The sequence below is a fragment of the Plecotus auritus genome (genome assembly GCF_963455305.1).
Source record: "Plecotus auritus genome assembly, chromosome: X".
Lineage (NCBI taxonomy): Eukaryota > Metazoa > Chordata > Mammalia > Chiroptera > Vespertilionidae > Plecotus > Plecotus auritus.
The window spans coordinates 89,972,123-89,994,410 of record NC_137784.1 but is presented as its reverse complement, the minus strand read 5'-3'; the positions used below and the strand labels follow the sequence as shown (position 1 = coordinate 89,994,410).

General features: G+C 40.6%; 1 protein-coding gene across 5 annotated transcripts in view; it reads left to right on the top strand.

Annotated features, from left to right (window-relative positions):
- The window catches only part of TRPC5 (transient receptor potential cation channel subfamily C member 5), a 397,050-nt gene that overhangs the window by 157,161 nt on the left and 217,601 nt on the right, over positions 1-22,288 (top strand). For 2 of the 5 annotated variants that reach the window (XM_080653346.1, XM_080653343.1), the window contains exons 1-2: positions 20,493-20,582; positions 21,468-21,498. The exons of the other annotated variants lie outside the window; for them this stretch is intronic. The gene's annotated coding sequence lies outside the window, so the exon portion shown is untranslated. Of the gene's footprint in view, positions 1-20,492; positions 20,583-21,467; positions 21,499-22,288 lie in introns of those variants that run through there. 5 annotated transcript variants of the gene reach the window in all.

Genomic DNA, 22,288 nt, shown 5'->3' with positions numbered 1-22,288 from the left:
TATCCTATCTAATAAAAGAGTAATATGCAGATTGACCATCACTCCAACACACAAAATGGCTGCCCCATGTGGTCAAAGATGGCTGCCCCCATGTGGACACAAGATGGCCACCACAAGATGGCCAGCAGGGGAGGGCAGTTGGGAGGGACCAGGCCTGCAAGGAAGGGCAGTTGGGGGCAATCAATCCTGCAGGGGAGGGCAGTTAGGGGTGACCAGGCCAGCAGAGGAGGGAAGTTGGGGGCAACTGGGCCTGCAGGGAAGGGCATTTGAGGGGGACCCAGACCTGCAGGGAAGGGCAGTTGAGGGGGACCAGGCCTGCAGGGGAGGGCAGTTTGGGGGGGACCAGGCCTGCAGGGGAGGGCAGTTAGGGGCAAACAGGCTGGCAGGGGAGCAGTTAGGCATCAATCAGGCTGGCAGGGGAGTGGTTAGGGGGTGATCAGGCTGGCAGGCAGAAGCGGTTAGGGGCAATCAGGCAGGCAGGCAGGCGAGCAGTTGGGAGCCAGCAGTCCTGGATTGTGAGAGGGATGTCCGACTGCCCGTTTAGGCCCGATCCCGGTAGGATAGGGCCTAAACGGGCAGTTGGACATCCCTTGAGGAGTCCCAGATTGGAGAGGGTGAAGGCTGGGCTGAGGGACACAAACCCCCGTGCACAAATATCGTGCACCGGGCCTCTAGTGTGTGTGTATATATATATATATATATATATATATATATATATATATATATATATATATATATATATATGCCTAAGTGACCGTTACAACAGAAGGACCGGAATGACTGGAACAACCAGTCAACCAGTCACTATTTAATGCACTGACCACCAGGGGGCAGATGCTCAATGCAGGATCTGTCCCCTGGTGGTCAGTGCACTCCCACAGCCAACCTCCTGGGGCCCCTCCTCCCAGCTGACTGGCCCCCATCAGCCCCTCGTAAACCATTCGTAGAGACCTGCTTCTGGATCAAGGTTTCATACATAGTAGAGCAACCCCCTTATTGCGATCTATTGAAAGTCAGCCCTTGATACAAGGGTTTGCCTCACTCCAGTACTCTCCCTTCCCCGGGGGCTGCCGGCCTGCCACAGTGGCAGTGTGGCGGCAAGGGAAGGAGGAGGGGTGGTGGTGGTGAACCACACAGTGGTGGGGTGCTAATGGCAGTGGCGACAGACGTGGCCCCTTTCCCAGGGGGACTGAGGGCAGGCTCCCTCCTTGGGGCCAGTGGCCAACCTCCTGCGGTCCCTCCCCCTGAGCTGGCCAACCTCCTGTGGACCCTTCCCTACCCCCCAGGCATGAATTCGTGCACCAGGCCGCTAGCTGGTGTATAAAAATGCAACTGGTTTTTAAATATTTGTTTGTATCCTGCTACATTACTGAATACATTTATCAGTTCTGGTAGTTTTGGTCAAATCTTTAGGGTTGTCTATATACAGTGTCATGTTTTCTGCAAATAATGACAGTTTTACCTCTTTTCCGATTTGGATACCTTTTATTTATTCTTATTGGCTGATTGCTGTGGCTAGGACTTCCAGTAGTATGTTGAATAAGAGTGGTGAAGGCAGGCATCCCAGTCTTGTTTCTGATATTAAGGGAAACACTTTTAGTTGTTTTTTTTTTTTAAATAAGATGTTAGCTGTGGGTTTGTCATATATGGCTTATATTATGTTGATGTGTGTTGCCTCTATTTCTAGTTTGCTAAGAGGTTTTATCATAAAAGCATGTTGTATTTTATTGAAAGCTATTTCTGTATCTATGGATATGATTATATGATTATTATCTTTCATTTTGACTATTTGGTGTATTACATTAATAGATTTGCAGATATTGAACCATCCCTGTTTCTTTTTTCCTTTTTTTTGTTCTATCTATTTTTGAAAGTGGGATATAATATTAATAACTCTGTTATTGTTGAATTTTCTATTTCTCACTTCATTTCTTTCAGTTGTTGCTTCATGTATTTTGGTGCTGTTATTAGGCAAATGTATGCTTATGATTTCTATATCTTCATGACTTTTTCAGTTTAAAATATTTTTATTTCTCTCCAATAATGTGTTTTATTTTAAAGCTTAATTTATCTAATACAAGGGGCCTGGTGCACAAAATTCGTGCACTGGGAGGGGTCCCTTAGCCCAGCCTGCCCCCTCTCACAGACTGTGAGCCCTCAGGGGATGTCCTACTGATGGCTTAGGCCCACTCCTCTGCGGGAAGCAACCAGGCTGATCAGGGGAAGGCACCAGCCCCATCACCCCGCTGCTGCATCCACTGCCAACCACCGCAGCCGCCAAGGTGTTTTCATCAACACGGACTCCAGTCCCTTCACCGTGAAAAAATGACAACTTTCTTTAGGCATTTTCAAGATGTCTCTTTCATAGGATATGACATTTCTTTCTTTTTTTTTTTTTTTTATCCTCACCTAAGGATATGTTCCCGTTGATTTTTAGAGAGTGTGGAAATGAGAGGGAGAGACAGAGAGAAACATCAATGCTAGAGGGACACTTTGATTGGTTGCCTCCTGCATGAGCCCTGATCTGGGCCCCAGCCAGGGAGGATCCTGTAACCTAGGTACATGGCCTTGATCAGAATCAGACCCGGACCCTGTGGTCAGCAGGCCGAGGCTCTATCCACTGAGCCAAACTAACTAGGGCATGATATGACATTTCTTAGCCCTTCCAGCAGTAGACCTTCGTTTTTTCCTCCAAGAGTGTGGTGGAAAAACCTAGATCACCTTCTTGGATTCTTATTACCCAAGATACCAGAACACTGCAAGTAACGGTATACAGGGAGTTTAGCCAATGAGCAGTCAGAAAAGGTATTTATGCTCAAACTGGTTTGGCTCAGTGGATAGAGCATCGGCCTGCAGACTGAAGGGTCCCAGGTTTGATTCCTGTTAAGGGCATGTACCTTGGTTGGGGGCACATCCCCAGTGGGGAGTGTTCAGGAGGCAGCTGATCGATGTTTCTCTCTCATCGATGTTTCTGACTGTCTATCCCTCTTCCCTCTTCTCCGTAAAAAAAGCAATAATATATATTTTTTTAAAAAAAGAAAAGAAAAGGTGTTTCCTCTGCAGCTCATGCACAGAGGACTCCCTGTGTTGTGTCCACTGGGCTAGGGGCTTGTCCCTGTGGCCCAGGGGAGCGTGCGGACCCAGGCCACGTGGCGGCAGCTACCAGGGGCATGCCTCCAAGGCCGGCAGCCCTGCGTTGTGGGCACCAGGCTGGGGGTGTGGATCCGGGCTGCCACTTGGTGCCGGCACATGTGCAAGCTGCCGCAGTGCGGGAACATCCCACCCCACCCCCAGCCACTTGGCTCCTGCACCCATAGGCCCAGAGTGGCCAGGGGCGTTCTGGGAACCCGGCCGCTCAGGGCCTATGTGCGGGCCTACAGGCTAGGAGTGGCCTGGGTCCCGAAGATGTTCCTGGGACCCAGACCACTCAGCACCTGCATATGCAAATTATCCCACCATCTTTGTAGAGTTAATTTGCATACTCACTCCTGATTGGCTGGTGGGCATCATGGAGGTGTGGTCAATTTGCATCTTTTTCTTTTATTAGTGGATTAGTGTAGTCATTCCATTTCCCTTTTTGTAATTATTTGCAATGATTTATATCCTTTTGACCCTTTTACTTTCAACCTAGTCATGTCTATCAATCTAAAATGTGTTTCTTAAAAATACCATAAGTAGATTTTTTTCCTTTTTATTAATCACTGCCTTTTATTTAAAATATTTATTGTATTTACATTTATTGTAGTTACTGATAATGTAGAATTTATATCTATCTTTTCTTTATTTGTTTTATACATGCCATATTATTTGTGTTTCTCTATTCCACCCCTTTTACGTGAAATACATATTTTTAATATACCACTTTAATTTTCTTTTGTTTCTTTTACTAGGTATTTTAGTTATTTTATTGGTGGCTTCCCTAAGGGGTTTACATCTTAAATTTTAAAAAATTAATAGGGACTCATTCTAACTTAATTTTAAGTGTAAACCATAAATTATTTCAATGTACCTCTGTTCCCTCCACTCTCCTTTCAGCTATTATTGCAAGAAAAATTACATATGTATACCTTATCAGCCTATCAATAAACTTTTGTGATTAATGGTTTATGAACTTGTGTTTTAAATAAAAAAGGAGAACAAAAGACCAACATACTTTTATACTATCTTTTTTATTTATATATGTATTTCCTTTACTGGTGCTCTTTATTTTTCATATATATTCATATTATTGTGTAGTATCCCTTTATTTCATCTTACAAGAATAATTTTATATAATTTATTGTAGGGAAAGTTTAATCAGTCTTTGTTTATCTGGGAATGCCTTCATATCTCCTTCATTTAAAAAAAAAATGCTTTGCTGGATATAGAATTATTTGTTGACAGTCTTACTTTCAGCTATTTGAGTCTCCCATTAAATGCCCTCAACTGTTTGTGATGAAAAATAAGTTGTTAATCTTATTGAAAAAACTTTATATAATGAATCATTTCTCTTTTGCTGCTTTCAAGATTCTCTATTTTGACAATTTTAATATGGTTTGACTAGGTGTGTATCTTTTTGAGCTTATATTACACACATTTGTTGAGCTTCTTGATTATACAGATAAATGTTTTTCCATAAAATTTGTGAAAGTTTTGGCAATTACTTTAAAATAATCTCTCTGCCCTTTCTATTACCTCTTTTCGAAACTACCATTATGTGTATGTTGGTGCATTTGATTTTGTCCCGCATGTCTGATGCTCTGTTCACTTTTCCACATTTGTATTTTCTTTCTGTTCCCCAGACTGGATAATTTTAATTGACCTATCTTAAATTTCACTGAATCTTTTTTGGTCAGCTCAAAATATGCTGTTATACCACTCTAGTATATTTTCCATTCCAGTTTTGTACACTACAACTTCAAAATGTATTTTTTAAATTTCTTTATTGGTTAAGGTATTACATATTTGTCCGCATCCCCCCATTACCTTCCACCACCCCACTCCTGCCTTCAACCCCCCTGTTGTCTGTGTCCACTGGTTAGGCTTATATGCATGCATACAAGTCCTTTGGTTGATCTCTCCCACTTACCCCCCACCCTTCCCTACTTTCCCTCTGAGGTTTGATAGTCTGATCGATGCTTCCATGTCTCTGGATCTGTTTTTGATTATTAGTTTATGTTGTTCATTATTTCGCATAGATGAGTGAGATCATGTGGTATTTATCTTTCTCTGACTGGCTTATTGCACTTAGCATAATGCTATTCAGTTCCATCCATGTTGTTGCAAATGGTAGGAATTCCTAATTTATTAGCACAGTGTAGTATTCCATTGTGTAGATGTACCAAAGTTTTTTAATCCACTCATCTGCTGATGGGCACTTAGGCTGTTTCCAAATCTTAGCTATGGCAAATTGTGCTGCTATTAACAGGGGTGCATATATCCTTTCTGATTGGTATTTCTAGCTTCTTAGGATATATTCCTAGAACTGCTATTACTGGGTCAAATGGGAGTTCCATTTTTAGGTTTTTGAGGAAACTTCATACTGTTCTCCACAGTGGCTGCACCAATCTCCATTCCCACAAGCAGTGCCCAAGGGTTCCTTTTTCTCCACATCCGCACCAACATTTCTCGTTTATTGATTTGTTGAAGATAGCCATTCTGACAGGTGTGAGATGGTACCCCATTGTGGTTTGAATTCCATATCTCACATAATTAGTGACTTTGAGCATGTTTTCATATGTCTCTTGGACTTCCTTCTGTCTTCTTGTGAAAAGCATCTATTTAGGTTGGTGGCCCATTTCTTGATTGGATTGTTTATCTTCCTCTTGTTGAGTTGTATGAGTTCCCTGTAAATGTTGGAGATTAAACCCTTATCAGTGATAACATTGGCAAATATGTTCTCCCATGTAGTGGTCTTTCTTATTGTTTTGTTTCTTTTGCTGTGCAAAAGCTTTTTATTTTGATGTAGTCCCATTTGTTTATTTTCTCTTTCGTTTCCATTGCCCTAGGAGCAGTACCAGTGAAGAAGTTCCTTTGGCATATGTCTGAGATTTTGCTGCCTGTGGATTCCTCCAGTATTTTTACCGTTTCCCGTCTTATGTTTAAGTCTTTTATCCATTTTGAGTTTATTTTTGTGTATGGTGTAAGTTGGTGATCTAGTTTCATTTTTTTTGCATGTTTCTGTCCAATTTCCTAACACCATTTATTGAAGAGACTGTCTTGATTCCATTGTATGTTCATGCCTCTTTTGTCGAATATTAATTGGGCATAGTGCTTTCGGTTGATTTCAGGGTTCTCTATTCTATTCCATTGATCTATATGTCTGTTCTTGTGCAAGTACCAGGCTGTTTAGAGGACAGTGGCTTTGTAATACAGCTTGATATCTGCTATTGAGATCCCACCTACTTTGTTCGTCTTTCTCAGGATTACTGCAGCTATTCGGGGTCTTTTCTTATTCCAGATAAATTTTTGGAGAGTCGTTCTAGGTCTGTGAAATAAGCCATTGGTATTGTAATGGGGAATGCATTGAATCTATAGATTGCTTTGGGTAGTATGGACATTTTGATGATGTTGATTCTACCAAACCAAGAACATGGTATGTTCTTCCATCTATTTATGTCTTCTTCTATGTCTTTTTTCAGTGTCCTGTAGTTTTTTGCATATAGGTCTTTTACCTCTTTAGTTAAGTTTATTCCTAGGTATCTTAATTTTTTTGGTACGATGGTAAATTGGATTGCTTTTTTAGTCTCTCTTTCTGTAAGCTCACAATTGGTGTATAGAAATGCCATAGACTTCTTGGCATTAATTTTGCATCCTGCTACCTTACCAAATTCATTTATTAAGTCTAAAAATTTTTGATAAAGTCTTTAGGGTTTTCTATGTACAGTATCATGTTGTCTGTGAATAAGAACAGTTTAACTCAGGGGTGGGCAAACTTTTTGACTTGAGGGCCACAATGGGTTCTTAAACTGGACCGGAGGGCCGGAACAAAAGCATGGATGGAGTGTTAGTGTGAACTAATATAAATTCAAAGTAAACATCATTACATAAAAGGGTACGGTCTTTTTTTTATTTCAATAGTTTTATTCATTTCAAACATTTTAACAAGAAGAATGTAAACACCAATTATTATAATTTGAAACTTCAAAAAATGGAGGAATCATAGCACAATAACATACCTTATATTGAAGATGGCAAAGGCAAAATAAAATTGCCTAACAAAGGAAAGGTACAAAAGCCTTTCAAATTAAACTTAAATATAATAAAATAAGTTAAAACTAAAACAAATAGAAAAGAACAAAATGTGTAAACAGTAAATTAAACATTTTCTTTAGTGCAACTTCCAAATTATGCCCGGGACGTAGATGTAGATGGCAATGTAGACTGGGTTGAAAGGTTTTTGGTCTTTAAAACATCAACTTCAGTGGGAACAGTGTTGTTGGTCTCCTTTTTAGCTAATGTTCTGATACTGTGCTCTCCAGGGGCGTGTCTCCCTACATCACCACCATAACGTGTCTCCGCATTCCCAGGGTGATGTCCGCGGGCATTACAAGGAGCCTCTGGAAGATTGAGAGGTTGTTCCTTCTACTGAATGGGCGGATATAAAGCCGCCCACTCAGAAGAAGGAGCTGCGGCCGTGTTTCCAGACGTTGCCATGTTAACACAGCTGCTGGTGAAGGAGTGGAGGGGAGAGCAAGAGAACCCTCCGCTCTTTCAGCTCCGCTGGCCGGATAGAACAGCTGAACGGGCCGGATCCGGCCTACAGGCTTTAGTTTGCCCACAGCTGGTTTAACTTCTTCTTTTCCAATTTGGATGCCTTTTATTTCTTCTTGTCTGATAGCAATGGCTCATACTTCCAGTACTATGGCAAACAGGAGTGGTGAGAGAGGGCATCCCTGTCTTGTTCCTGTTCTTAGGGGAAATGATTCTAGTTTTTTCCCATTGAGTGTGATGCTGGCTGTGGGTTTATCATATATGGCTTTTATTATGTTGAGGTATGATTTTTTAATTCCGACCTTGCTGAGAGTTTTTATCAAGAAAGGGTGTTGGATTTTGTCAAATGCTTTTTCTGTGTCAATTGATATGACTATGTGGTTTTTATCTCTCAATTTGTTTATGTGATGTATCACATTTATTGGTTTGTGGATATTGTACCATCCTTGCATCCCTGAGATAAATCCTGCTTGGTCATCATGTATGATCTTTCTGATGTACTGCTGGATTCGATTTGCTAAAATTTTGTTGAGGATTTTTGCATCTATGTTCATGAGGGATATTGGCATGGAATTCTCTTTCATTGCATTGTCTTTATCTGGTTTTGGTATTAGGGTGATGCTGGCTTCAGGGAAGGAGCTTGGAAGTGTTCCTTCCTCTGGAATTTTTTGGAATAGTCTGAGGAGGATAGGTTTTAGTTCTTCCTTGAATGTTTGGTATTACTCTCCTGTGAAGCCATCTGGCCCTGGGCTTTTGTTTGCTGGAAGCTTTTTGATGACTGTCTTAATTTCTTCCATAGTTATTGGCCTATTGAGATTTTTAGAGGCTTCCTGATTGAGTTTTGGAAGGTTTTATTTTTCTAAGAATATGACTATTTCCTCCAGGTTGTCTAGTTTGTTCGAATAGAGTTGTTAATAAGATTTTTTAACAATGCTTTGCATTTCTGTGGTGTCTGTAGTTATTTCCCTTCTATCATTTCTGATTTTGTTTATTTGAGTCCTCTCTCTGCTTCTTGGTGATCCTGGCTAGGGGTTCATCAATCTTGTTTATCCTTTCAAAGAACCAGCTCTTGGTTTCATTGATCTTTTTTATTGTGTGTGTGTTGGGTTTTTTTTTTTTTTTGTCTCTATGTCATTTATTTCTGCTCTAATCTTTATTATCTCCTTCCTTCTGCTCACTCTGGGCTTTTGTTTTTGCTCTCTTTCTAATTCTTTGAGTTGTAGCATTAGATTATTTACTACCATTTTTTTCCTGTTTATTTGTTTGTTTGTTGTTGTTTTTGTTGTTTTTTGAGGTAGGCCTGTAGAGCTATAAACTTGCCTCTCAGGACTGCTTTTATTTTGTCCCATAGGTTTTGGATTGTTGTGTTTTCATTGTCAATAGTTTACAGGATGTTTTTAATTTCTTCTTTGATCTCATTGGTAACCCAATCAATATTTAATAACATGCTATTCAGCTTCCAAGTGTTTGAGTGTTTTGGATTGTTTTTATTGTAGCTTATTTCTAATATTATGCCATTGTGGTCTGAAAAGTTGCTTGGTATGATTTCAATCTTCTTGAATTTGGGGAGACTTTGCTTGTGACCCAGTATGTGGTCTATTTTTGAAAATGTCCCATGTGCACTTGAGAACAACGTATGTTCTGTGGCTTTGGGGTGAAATGTTCTGAAGATGTCAATTAAGTCCATCTGATCTAGTGAGTCATTTAGGATTGCTGTTTCTTTGCTGATTTTTTTGTCTAGAGGATTTATCTTCCAGGAGATTTTTTATGTATTTGGGTGCTCCTGCATTGGGTGAATATATGTTTATCAGGGTTATATCCTCTTGTTGTATTGATCCCTTTAGTATTATGAAGTGGCCTTCCTTATCTCTTGTTATGGCTTTCACTTTGAGGTCTATTTTGTCAGATATAAGTATTGCTACCCCAGCTTTTTTTTTCATTTCCATTTGACTGAAAGATATTTTTCCATCCCTTCACTTTCAGTCTGTGTGAGTCCCTTGTTCTGAGGTGGGTCTCTTGTAGACAGCATATATATGGGTCATGTTTTTTTACCCATTCAGCCACTCGATGTCTTTTGATTGGAGCACTTAGTCCATTTATGTTTAAAGCTATTATTGAAAGGTACTTGTTTGTAGCCATTTTTATTTTTTGTGGCTGTGTTCATTCTTACCTTATTGTTTCTTCTTTTTACAGCATTCCCTTTAGCATTTCTTGCATTTCTGGCTTGGTAGTGATAAACTCCCTTAGCCTTTTTTTGTTTGCAAAGCTCCTGCTGTCCCCTTCAATTTTGATTGATAGTCTTGCTGGATAGAGTATTCTTGGATTCAGTCCCTTGCTTTGCATCACTTTGTATATCTCCCTCCATTCCCTTCTAGCTTGATGTGTTTCTGTTGAGAAGTCATTTGATAATCTGATGGGGGATCCTTTGTAGGTAACTCTCTGTCTCTCTCTTGCAGCCTTTAAGATTCTCTCTTTGTCGATAACATTTGCCATTATAAGTATGGCGTGTCTTGGTGTGGGTCTTTTGGGATTCATCTTGCCTGGGACTCTCTGTACTTGAGTAACTTTTTTCTTCCCCATATCAGGGAAGTTTTCTGTCATTATTTCTTCAAATAGATTTTCTAATCCTTGCTGCTCTTATTGTCCTTCTGGCAGCCCTATGTTACGTATGTTATTTTGTTTTGCATTGTCCCAAAGCTCCCTTAGGCTCTCCTCCTGCTTTTTATTTTTTTTCTCTAGTTGCTGTTCATATTTGGCTTGTTTCTGTACCTGATCTTCTAACTTACTAATTTGGTCCTCTGCTTCTTCCAGTCTACTGTTGAAGCCTTCCATGGTGTTTTTGATTGTAGCTACATCATTTTTCATTTCTTCCTGATTTTGGCTTAGGTTGTTGATATTTTAGTCCATCTGGTGTATGAATGTATGACCATTACTCTGAATTCTTTTTCTGTCATGTTGCATGCTTCTGTTTCACTTATTTCCTTTCTTGGCGATTCCTCCTTTTCTTTACTCTAGGGATTGCTTCGTTGTCTCCCCATTCTGACTATCACCAGAAGGTTCAAATGTTGAGTTGTGGGGGTCTGGGCCTTGTGCAGTGGGAGTTTTGCACCCTCAAGTGTCGGTGAAGAGCTCTGACACCAAGACGTGCAGTTGCTGTGGGTTGGTGGGATCCACGCTCGCCCTCGGTCAGAGTCACAGGTGCTTAGTGTGGCCTCGTGTGTGCACCTAGAATCAGGGACTTAGTGTGGCCTGTGCCACGTTGAAACAGAGAACCTACTGGTGTGTGCCAAAAATCAAAGTCCCCTATTGCGTGTCAGGAGTCAGAGGCTCCTGTTTCCATGCCGAGAATCGAGTATCAGAGTCTCTGTTGCTTGGTGCTACCTTGCACTGAGATTCAGGGTCCCTGTGTGCACATGCGCCAAGAATTGGAGTCACTGGCTCTTAGTGTGAATATACTGGGAATCAGGGATCCCAGGCACATGCAATGAGGAACAGAGTCTAGTCACTGGTGCTCATTGATGCCTCTTGCGTGGAGATTCAGGTTCCCCGATCTGCTTGGGAGACCGGGTTGCTCAGTCGCACTGTGTGGCAGGAGGTCCACTTCTGCCCTGCGGTAAACAGCCTTCTGTATGCACTTGCCCTGAATCAAAGTCAGGTGGCACTGCCACTTAGTGTGGGTGTGGGGTCTGGTCATGCGGGTGTGCACTGTGGAAAACAGACTCCCAGTGTCCATGCACACAGGCTCAAATTCAGTGCTGCCTCCCTGTGTGGGCACAGGGTCTGGTCATGGGGAACAAACTCCCTGAGACCGCACATCGAGGTTCAAATTCAGTGCAGCCTCTCTGCTAAGGAGCAGGTCCTGGTCATGGGAAACAAACTCTCTGGGTTTGCACCCCCAGGCTCAAATTCAGCGCTGTCTCCCTGTGTGAGCGCTGGATCTGGTCGCAGAAAACAATCTCCCCAAGGTCGTGCGCCTATGCTCAAATTCAGGACTGCCTCCCTGCCTGGGAGTGGATACTAGTCACGGGAAACAAATTCCCCGAGTTTGCAAGTTCGGGCTCAAGTTCAGCACTGTCTCCTTGCCCTCCATGGGTACGGGATCTGTTCACAGAAAACTACCTCCCTAGGGATGAGAAGCTAGGCTCAAATTCAGCTCAGTCTCCCTGCCTGGGTGCAGAGAGGAGTCGCGGGAAACAAACTTCCCATGTCCGACACCAAGGCTCAAAGTCAGGCAGAGTCACCACTGCTTTGTGTGTGCAGAAAGCCTTATTGTGCGGCTGGGGTCTGGTAATTTCTATGTCGCTGCTTCGGGGGTTGCGAGGGAGGGGGATTGGCTTTGTGACTTACAGAAATCTGCCATTGGATGCCTGGATTCTTCAGGTCCCTGGGTCTGCAGTAGTAATCACAGGTCTTTTACCAGAGTGGCTGTAGGGTCCTGGTTTGCTTCTGAGACCAGACTGGGTGTTGGCAAGGCTAGGATTCTAGTCTCAAGCAGTTCTCTTCTTCAAGATGGAGTGGTCTCTGTGCCGCTGGTGTCCTCCCCGGATTGTTTGCAGCAGCAGCGGGGTTTTGCCATCTAAGACTGCCCAGATTGGCAACCCCCTGGAAGAACTGCAGGGTCTAACTGTCCCTATTTCACTCACACACACACCCATACACATCCACACACACCTCTATTGTTCCCTCACTCTCTCACACACTCTCCCTCCCTACCTTCCTGCTAGTCACCATCTTGGTTCCTCTGTTTTTTGTTTTTTTAATAATTATTCTATATTGATATTATTTGGTAAAACTGTGTTCTCATACTTTTAATTTTTTAGACATGGTTTCCTTTAGTTCATTTAATCCTATATAATAAAAGGCTAATATGCAAATTAATCAAATGGTGGAATGACTGTTTGCTATGACCCACTTTGACCACCAGGAGGCAGATGCTCAACACAGGAACTACCCCCTGGTGGTCAATGTGCTCCCACGAGGAGTGCTGCTCAGCCAGAAGCCAGGCAGCAGAGGTGGAGAGAGCCCCCTCACCTCTGAGGCAGTTGGATATTCCCCAAGGGCTCCCAGACTATGAGAAGGTGCAGGACATGCTGAGGGGCCCCCCACCCCCCAAGTGCATAAATTCTGTGCACTGGGACTTTAGTATATTTATAATAGTTGATTTAAAAATCTTTGTGAAGTTCAATTTTGGGACTTCCTTTGGGTCATTTTATTGATTGGACCTGTTTATTAGTGTGTCTAGAAATTTTTGTTGAAAACCGGACATTTCAAATAGTATATGATATGGCAGCTGTGAAAATCATAGTGTTCCTTTATTCAGTTTTATTGCTTCTTCTGCTGCTGTTGTTTGTTGATGCTGATTTAGTGAATTTCCTGATCTAATTATATAAAGTCTGTATTATATATTGTGTGTGACCAATGAAATCTCTGCTTAGTTAGCTTGGTGTTCAGTTAATGACTGGACAGAGATTTATTTAAATTCCTTGAACTACTAATTCTTCCAGGTTTTTTCAAGAGGTTCTGTGCTTGTTGGGGCAAGCCTTCAATGCCTTAGCAGTTAGTATCCTTAACTTTCACTTTCTGATTTTGCACAGTCTCATGGTCAGTCTTATGTGAGAAATAAGGCCCTTCTCAGGTATCTTTTGGGTATACACACAGATCTGCATAAGTGCATTACCTTTTAGATTCTGAGGAAAATTTCAGAGCTATTCAAAGCATCCAATGGACCTCTCATTCCCATATTTTCCTTTTATGTTTTTGATCAGCCTCTCATTTGCCACAACTGCCTCAGGGAATGATAGTGTCAAAATTTTTCACCTGATTTTTTTGACAGCTCAGGAGATAGGGTTTTCCTAACTGAAAATCTCTGAAGTAAGGTTATTCTAGTATAAAGACAAACCCAGAGAATGGAGCTTTTCCAGAGATATTCCAGACATATCAAATAGTGACAATTCATTTCGGGTGAGCCTGTGGGGAATTCCAAATTGCAATGGCTACTAGGCTACTGATTTTATTTTCATTTACTGTGGTTCTTCAGTTGCAGGTTTTCAAGGCTACCATAAATATGGAGACTGGGCAATGGGATTAGAGCAAGTAAAATGTTCTCTGCTGCTATTGAGATTTAACTGTATTTCTGGAATAAATACTTCTCAGACTGTTACAAGCCTTTGATTAATTTCCAGAGCTCTGAAAATGTCAATTTGAATAATTTTTTGCCCATGTTCTCATTGATTTTATGAAGGATCCCAACACAACCATGCCAGAAGTGTTTCTCCTATGCTGGGTATTTTCATATTCCTATAAATATTCTTCAGCTTTGCTAGGGATATAGGTAAGATATTTGAAAACAGAATGATCTTTTACAGTCATGCTTTTAAAATTTGTTATTTGGAACCAGAGACCTGTTTAATCTGGGGCTAATTATTTCTCACTATCAGGGTAGGACCTTTCTCCCCAGTGCCCCATAATGTATAAAGGTTACAGGCTGGCTAGTAGCAATAGGATATAGTCCCATTTCTGTGTGAACACCAGGTAATGTTTCATTTAACACTTCAGCTGGTTCTTTCTCCAGCCTTGGATTACCTTGTCATATGCATGTACTGATGTAGATATTTGGAGTTCCTTCTGTGGAACTCTCTTGTCCACTACTCTATCCTATCATCTCTAGATGACCTGGTTTCCCTGAATACCCAGCTATATCTCCTTATTACATGGAAACCTCCAGTGTCTGCCTCAGTTTCTTCCCCCATACCATGGCCTAAAAACTCTCTCAAGGCAGTAAGCTTGGGAAATCAGAAAGTTCTCCACACTTGTTTCCCATCTCTCAGAAACAACTATCCTTCATTAGCTGATGTCCAGTGTCCTGAAAGCAACAGAATAATTTATTTAGTCTCAACTTTAAGTTGTCTCAAGTGTGAGGTCAAATTAAGTTTCTGCTATTTCATCTTGGCTAGAATCCAAAGCCCATACATAACATACTTTTAATTTTTATCTGCATCATTAAGGTTTTCTCTATCATTTTTTTCTAGTTTTTTAAGATAGTATTGACTCTCCATCATTTCCTTAATTTTAAACCATCAACAAAACAATTAATCCAGTCCTGGCTTTAACATTTTGCAAATTTGTGTGGTGTAAATACTCCCACTATGGCCAATTTTAAGCTACCAATATATGTAATATTTCTATTATAGAGATACAATAGATGGAAATAACCTCAAGAACATAAATTACAATAAAATAATTAAGATGCGGTAAGTTTTAAGTATTACTTTTTTTTAAACATAGTTTATTTAATTTTAAGTTGATAGTATTTAAATTTTTAATAACTTAAACCAGCTTAAAAATTCCTGAAATTTTGCCCAGCCAGCATGGCTCAGTGGTTGAGCATCAATCTATGAACCAGGAGGTCATGGTTCAATTCCTGGTCAGGGCATATGCCCAGGTTGTGGGCTCAATCCCCAGTCTGGAGCATGCAGGAGGAAGTCAATCAATGATTCTCTCTCATCATTGATGTTTCTATCTCTCTCTCCTTCTCCCTTCCTCTCTGAAATCAATAAAAATATATTTTTTAAATTCCTAAAATTTTAATAATTAGCTCTTGTGAAATAGTATGAGCTGTCCGCAGCACACTACTGCTTCTATCTTTGGGGATTAGAATTAATGTGGAAGCATCACTATAAATCAGTATACAAGGAGCGGACTTCCTCCACCTGGGGATATGTATGCATGCTCCCTGCGCACTAAGGGTGTTAGGCCACACTATCAAATACCCAAAGAAAGCATTTGGCCACTTTTTTCTCTCCAGAACAACAAAAACTATCCTCAAAAACTCCACCACTAAAAATTAATTACTATCGATCTTGAAGTCTTTTGGAGTTCTAAGAATCCCCTTTTAAAATGGCAAGGTATTTCTTGTGAACAGTAATACTTTCAGGCTTTCAATTGGCTAATACCTTTATGGATATTAGGGAACTAAATAAGAACAAGGCCTTGTGTCATTGGCCCATAGGTTCTGTGCTTGGTGGAAGTGGTGGTGGTGGTAGATGTGGGAGAGAAATAAAAATGGGACAGTAGAAATATGCCCTCCAAACTGCCTTTTTCATAGATAGTCTTTCAGAAGTTCAACCCCAGTGTATCACATTTTGGACAGGGTTTTAAAATACTAAATGAATTCCATTTTGGCCTGATTACCCACTAGCAGGAAACGCCACATGAGCTGCTGACCATTCTATCTTCCCCAACACCTTAAAAATATTTTTATGTTGGGGAAAAATGAAAAAGAGATAACAAGATGCATGCATATAAGCATAACCAATAGACACAGACACAAGGGGGGGGTAGAGCACCAGCGGGGGGGGGGGGACAATGGGGGGAAAAGGACACATATGTAATACCTTAATCAATAAAGGAAAAAAAATAGAAAAAAAAGTAAAAAAAAAAGAATAGGAAGATTTATAGACACACACACACAAAGATAACAAGATCATGCATAAACTTCAAAGGCTTAAAATCCACTTACAAAATAAAATAAAGTACCCATTTGATAACAGCCATGCCAAACTATAAAAAGCTAGAAACGTTCAGTAGTTCATGTAAGTAGAGAAAAGAAAACTAGAATGAGAAAAATAAGGAAGAAGAATTTGATATAGACAACCAGATTTACAATGAAATTGTCATTTTTTAACTTGATTTTAAAATAATATTTTGAAATTGTACTCGGGGGATGTACATGCAGAATGTACAACCTTTTTTTAACACTTTGAGGAAGAAGAGTACCAGAAGCTACATCAAACTCCTATAACAATAATCAGCAATTCCTGTGCAAAGCTGTTAGGCCCATTCACCAAGTAGGCATTGCAAATTCTCAGTCAGCTACACTGAGTTAAAGGGGCAGAACACTACTGACATGCTCCCCTAATAAAAAATATGCATCACCCCAAATCACCGAATAAAGACCCTTAACTTTAGTCCAGTGTGTTAGGGTCACCAAAGGAGGAACACAGGAGGCCAAAGTGCATTGTCACAGGAATATACAACAACAGCACCCAGCAAACAGCTGCGAACCCAGGAACACTGGTCCCCAAGTGGTGTGAGCAACCAGATTCGGAGGACCTGTGTGCCTCCTCACGGAAAGGAGAGAGAGAATTACATAACCAGACACTCAGAGAAGAGAGATCATGGGGAGACAAAAAAACAGCCCACATGTAAAAGAAAAGCAGGCATCACCAGAAAAGGAAGTAAACGAAATGGAGGCAAGCAACCTGTCAGAGAAAGAATTCAGAGAAATGGTCATAAGTACCGGGGTTCTTTTCCCAGCCTTACAAAGGGTTCAGCATTCTGGAGAAAGGGGCTGCACATAGATGATTAAAGAGTCCAGAGACAAAAGATAATTTTGAAAGGCATTGGGGGTCAGAGGATCTCCAGCTAAAGGGAGATAAAGACTCTCCCTTGTCTAAGGACCCTGAGCTTTTATTAAACAGAATTTGTCCCAAGGCAAGGTGGAAATATACACTTCAAAGGGTAAGGTATCAAAGAGTAGAACACAGAAGCATTATCAGTTTGGGGAATAGCCTACAGCTGTTCAGGTGTTTGGCCAACAGGAGGCAATAAAATGCCCTGAGCTGTCTGGCTGTTAAAAATCCTATTCACGTTTGGGGGAAGTGTCGTTTAGCCGTTTCCAACAGGTAGACTACATGTGTGGCTCAACCCTGTTGAGCTCCCAAGTCCCATCAACTTTTTGATGGAACTCTTGTAATTATTACATGCTGGAATTGGTTCTCAGCACAAAGGTGGATGAAAAGAATGGAAGACAAATTCAACAATATGTGTAAAAACCAAGAGGAAATGAAGAAGAACCAAGAAGAAATGAAAAATGACATCACTGCTATAAAGAACTCAATAGAAAGCATCAACAGAAGAAGCAGAGGACCGCATCAGTGAGCTAGAAGACAAGGTAGGAAAAAATACCCAAACAGAGCAGCTTCTAGAAAGAAAAATTAAAAAGCAGGAGGAGAGCCTAAGAGAATTTTGGGGCAACACAAAATGAAACAACATCTGCATAATAGGGGTGCCAGAAGGAAAGGAAACTGAGCAAGGAATAGAAAACCTGTTTGAAGAAATAATGATAGGAAACTTCCCTGATATAAGGAAAAAAAAACTCACACAAATCCAAGAGACTCACAGAGTCCCAAGCAAAATTAACCCCAAAAGACCGATGCCAAGGCACATTATAATTAAATTGGCAAACACCAACGACAAAGTAAGAATCTTAAAAGTGGCCAGAGAGAGACAGAAAGTTACCTACAAAGGAACCCTCATCAGACTAGCAACTGAATTCTCAACAGAAACTCATCAGGACAGAAGGGAATGGAATGAAATATACAAAGTCATGCAAAGGAAGGGTCTGATTCCAAGAATACTGTACCCAGCAAGGCTATCAATCAAAATTGAAGGTGAAATCAGGAGCTTCACAGACAAAAAAAGACTAAGGGAGTTTATTACCAACAAACCAGCAATGCAAGAAATGCTAAAGGGTCTGCTGTAAAAAAAAAAAAAAAAAGAAGAAAGAAAGAAAGAAAGAAAGAAAGAAAGAAAGAAAGAAAGAAAGAAAGAAAGAAAGAAAAAAGAAAAAAAAGAAATAGGAAGCGAAGAAGGAACACAGGGGTAAAGAATAAAAATGGCGACAAACAAGTACCTATCAATAATAACTTTAAATGTAAATGGATTAAATTCCCCAATCAAAAAACATAGGGTAACAGATTGGATGAGAAAACATGACCCATATATCTGCTGTCTACAGGAAACCCACCTCAGAAAAAAAGACGCAGACAAGAAATAAACATATGATAACAAAAAATGTTTGAGACCCAATTTCTAAATAGATGCTTTACACAAGAAGACAGAAGGAAGGCCAAGAGACATATTAAAACATGCTCAAAGTCACTAATTATCCAAGAGATGCAAATCAAAACGACAATGCTGTACCATCTCACACCTGTCAGAATGGCTATCATCAACAAATCAACAAACGACAAGTGCTGGCGAGGATGCGGAGAAAAAGGAATCCTCGTGCCCTGCTGGTGGGAATGCAGACTGATGCAGCCACTGTGGAGAACAGTATGGCAAGAAACTGGAAACACCAATCAGAAAGGATATATGCACCCCTATGTTCATTGCAGCACAATTCACCATAGCTAAGATTTGGAAACAGTCTAAATGCCCATCAGCAGATGAGTGGATTAGAAAACGATGGTACATTTACACAATGGAATACTATGCTGCTATAAAAAAAAAAGGAATTCTTACCATTCACAGCAGCGTGGATGGATCTGGAGAGCATTATGTTAAGTGAAATAAGCCAGGCAATGAAAGAAAAATACCACATGATTTCACTCATTTATGGAAAATAAAGAACAGTCAGTAAAGCATCAAACAGACTGTCAAATTACAGCGGGAAGGCTGGGGAGTGTTGGGGAGGGGGGGAAAGAGATCAACCAAAGGACTTGTATGCATGCATATAAGCACAACCAATGGATACAAGACACTGAGGGGGTGGGATGAGGCCATGCGACAGGGGGTAGGGGAGGCTGGGGGAAGGTCAATGGGGGAAAAAGAAGATATATGTACTACTATGTGTAATACTTTAAACTATAAAATAATTTTTTTTAAAAAAAGACCCTTAACTTCCTCCTAACCCCAAACCCAAGGCAACCTGAACCTGCCTCAATCTCTCTCTCTCTCTCTCTCTCTCTCTCTCTCTCTCTCTCTCTCATCTCTTCCCCACTCTCTAAAAATGAGTAAACATATCCAAACATATCCTCGGGTGAGGGTGGAATCAGCTTGAGTTACCCTAACAAAATACCAGGGACTGGATGCCTTAAACAACAGAAATTTATTTTCTCAGTTTTGGAGGCTAGGAAGTCCAAGATCAAGGTGTCAGCTGATTTGGTTACTGGTGAGAGCTCTGTTCCTCTCCTTCTCCCCCTCCTCCTTCTCCCCCTCCTCCTCCTCCTCCTCCTCCTCCTCCTCCTCCTCCTCCTCCTCCTCCTTCTCCTCCGCCTCCTCCTCCTCCGTTATGATGGAAATCACTAGAATTTATTAAGATGGCTCTAGACCAGCCTTGGGCAAACTAAGGCCCGTGGGCCGGATCCCGCTGTTCTATCCGGTTCTCTTGCTCTCCCCTCCGCTCCTTTACTTTGAATTTATATTAGTTCACACAAACACTCCATCCATGCTTCTGTTCCGGCCCTCCAGTCCAGTTTAAGAACCCATTGTGGCCCTCGAGTCAAAAAGTTTGCCCACCCCTGCTCTAGACAGTATGAATGCTATTTCTGGGAATCAGCACTCAAGTGTCTGTAGGCACAGGACTCAGAAAATCAGAGCAACCCCATCTTTGGGCTCTCTTCTCTTCTACCTTAGGAGCATGGGCATATAATGTTAAACTGGTCCCAGTGTCAAAGGGAAAGGTGATTTATGTAGATTATTTAGTTTCTTTCATCTACAAAAACAGCCCAAACCAGTAACTGAGTCTCAAATTCGTTTTTTAGTCTGAATCATTCCTGTTTGTCTTTATGGAGAAACACATGGCTAACTGATGATAAATGAGTCTCTCACTTGGTGCTATAGCTAATTCAATGGTCTCTAAGTATCATAAATATTGATAATACTGTATAGGCATTTATTATTTTTAATAGTTTATTTAGGGGCTGGCATTCATCTTAGTAATCACCTTCCTACCCCCCTCATTTCACAGAAAAGGAAACAGAGACTTAAAGAGGTAATGTGACTTGTGCGCGTTCATATTTCAAATTAGTGGAAGAGCTGAGACTAGAATCCAGGTCTCCTAATTCCCAGGACACTATTCTTTAACCTGCACCACTTTACATGTAGAGGTATGTACCATTATTTTTAGGTAAGTCCCCTGACAAATTTTTATTTTTTGTTTTAAAACTTTACTATTATAACATTTCAAGTCCTAATCTTATCTGTTAAGGTAGGCAGGGAGATGAAGAACTAACCAACTTTGTAGGAAATATATCCTGTACAAAAGTTAAACCATCTAAAGAATAACAAGGGTGACCTGGTTTTAGAGATTCCAATATGCAAAATGAGAAAGTTGCTAAACAGTCACACCGAAGGAGATTGCACTGTAAGGTAATACTCAGCAGAACTTCTTGAGTGCATTCAAGCATTTAAGATCATTACTTGGCAGAATCCACTGGGACAGAGAAACAGTCAAAGTGTTAAGAGCCACTGCCAAATGAAGACCAAGAAGAAAGCAAAATAAGCATCTTTGAAGTAAAAATGGAAGTCATGAAGAAATAGAATCTTTTTGACAAAAACTCTTAGGACATTAATAACTAGCCTAGTGAAGAGCCTTTCTCAGTCACATGGACAGCAGCATTACCACTCTTTTAGTCACTAAGGCTTAAATGTAATGTGCAGCATAGGGAAAAAGTCAATAAAACTGTAATAACTTTGTGTGGTGTCAGATGGTTACTAGACTTACTGTAGTGATCACATCATAAGGTATATAAATGTTAAATCACTATGCTGTATACCTGAAATGAATATATGTCAATTATACTTTAATAAATAATAAAATTTTAAAAATAAAATAATTTTAAAACTTAGATATCATATTGAGTTTTCTCTGTACATCACTTCCTATAGTCTTTTGACTACCAACTCCTGTTGTTTTTTTCAGCAAGTCTCATTATTTCTTACTTTGAAATAACTCTAAAATTTTTCTCTTCCTTCCCCATTCTGACTTATAGCAAAAGTTCCATGGTCCTGGTTTTTGACCCAGTAAGTTGATTTCTTGGAAGTTATACTGTGCAAATAACTTGAATATACTATATAAAAATCTTTATGTACAAAAGTATCTATCAAAGCATTATTTACAATAGCGGGGATAAATGGAATAAACCCTAAAGATCCTCAAACTGTAGACTAGTTTAGTACATTATGGTAAACCTGATCTGACCCAATAAAATACTATGTAGCCATTTAACGTGATGTTTTAACATTTAATGTATGAAACATCCTTTCTCAGTCTCACATAGTAGAGCCACTGCCCCACAGGGGAAATTGGTGGTGGGAAGGCAAGCGATATAAAGAGTATTATTACAGATAGGTGAGAAATTCTTACAAAACATCAAGTGAAAAAAACTGGATAGAACATGTACTAGTATATACAGTAACTCATAAAAAAATGCATGGGAGGGAGACTGGAAATATTTCTTTATTTTAGGCCACATTGTTATATTTTTATGAGAATCCATGATTTGCTAGTTTAAGTAACTTTTTATAATTTTTATTTTAAAACCAGAGGCCTGGTGCACAAAATTCATGCACTTGGGGGGGGGGGCAGGTCCCTCAGGCCTGCACCCTTTCACAGTCTGAGAGCCCTTTGGGGATATCCAACTGATGGCTTAGGCCTGCTCCCCCTGGGCCTAAGCCAGCAGTCAGACATTCTTAGTGCTGCGGAGACGGGAAAGACTACTGCCACTACTGCTGTGCTTGCCAGCTGTGAGCCTGGTTTCTGGCTGAGTGGTGCTCCCCCTGGGGGAGTGCACTGAGGGGGCAGCCCCTGCAT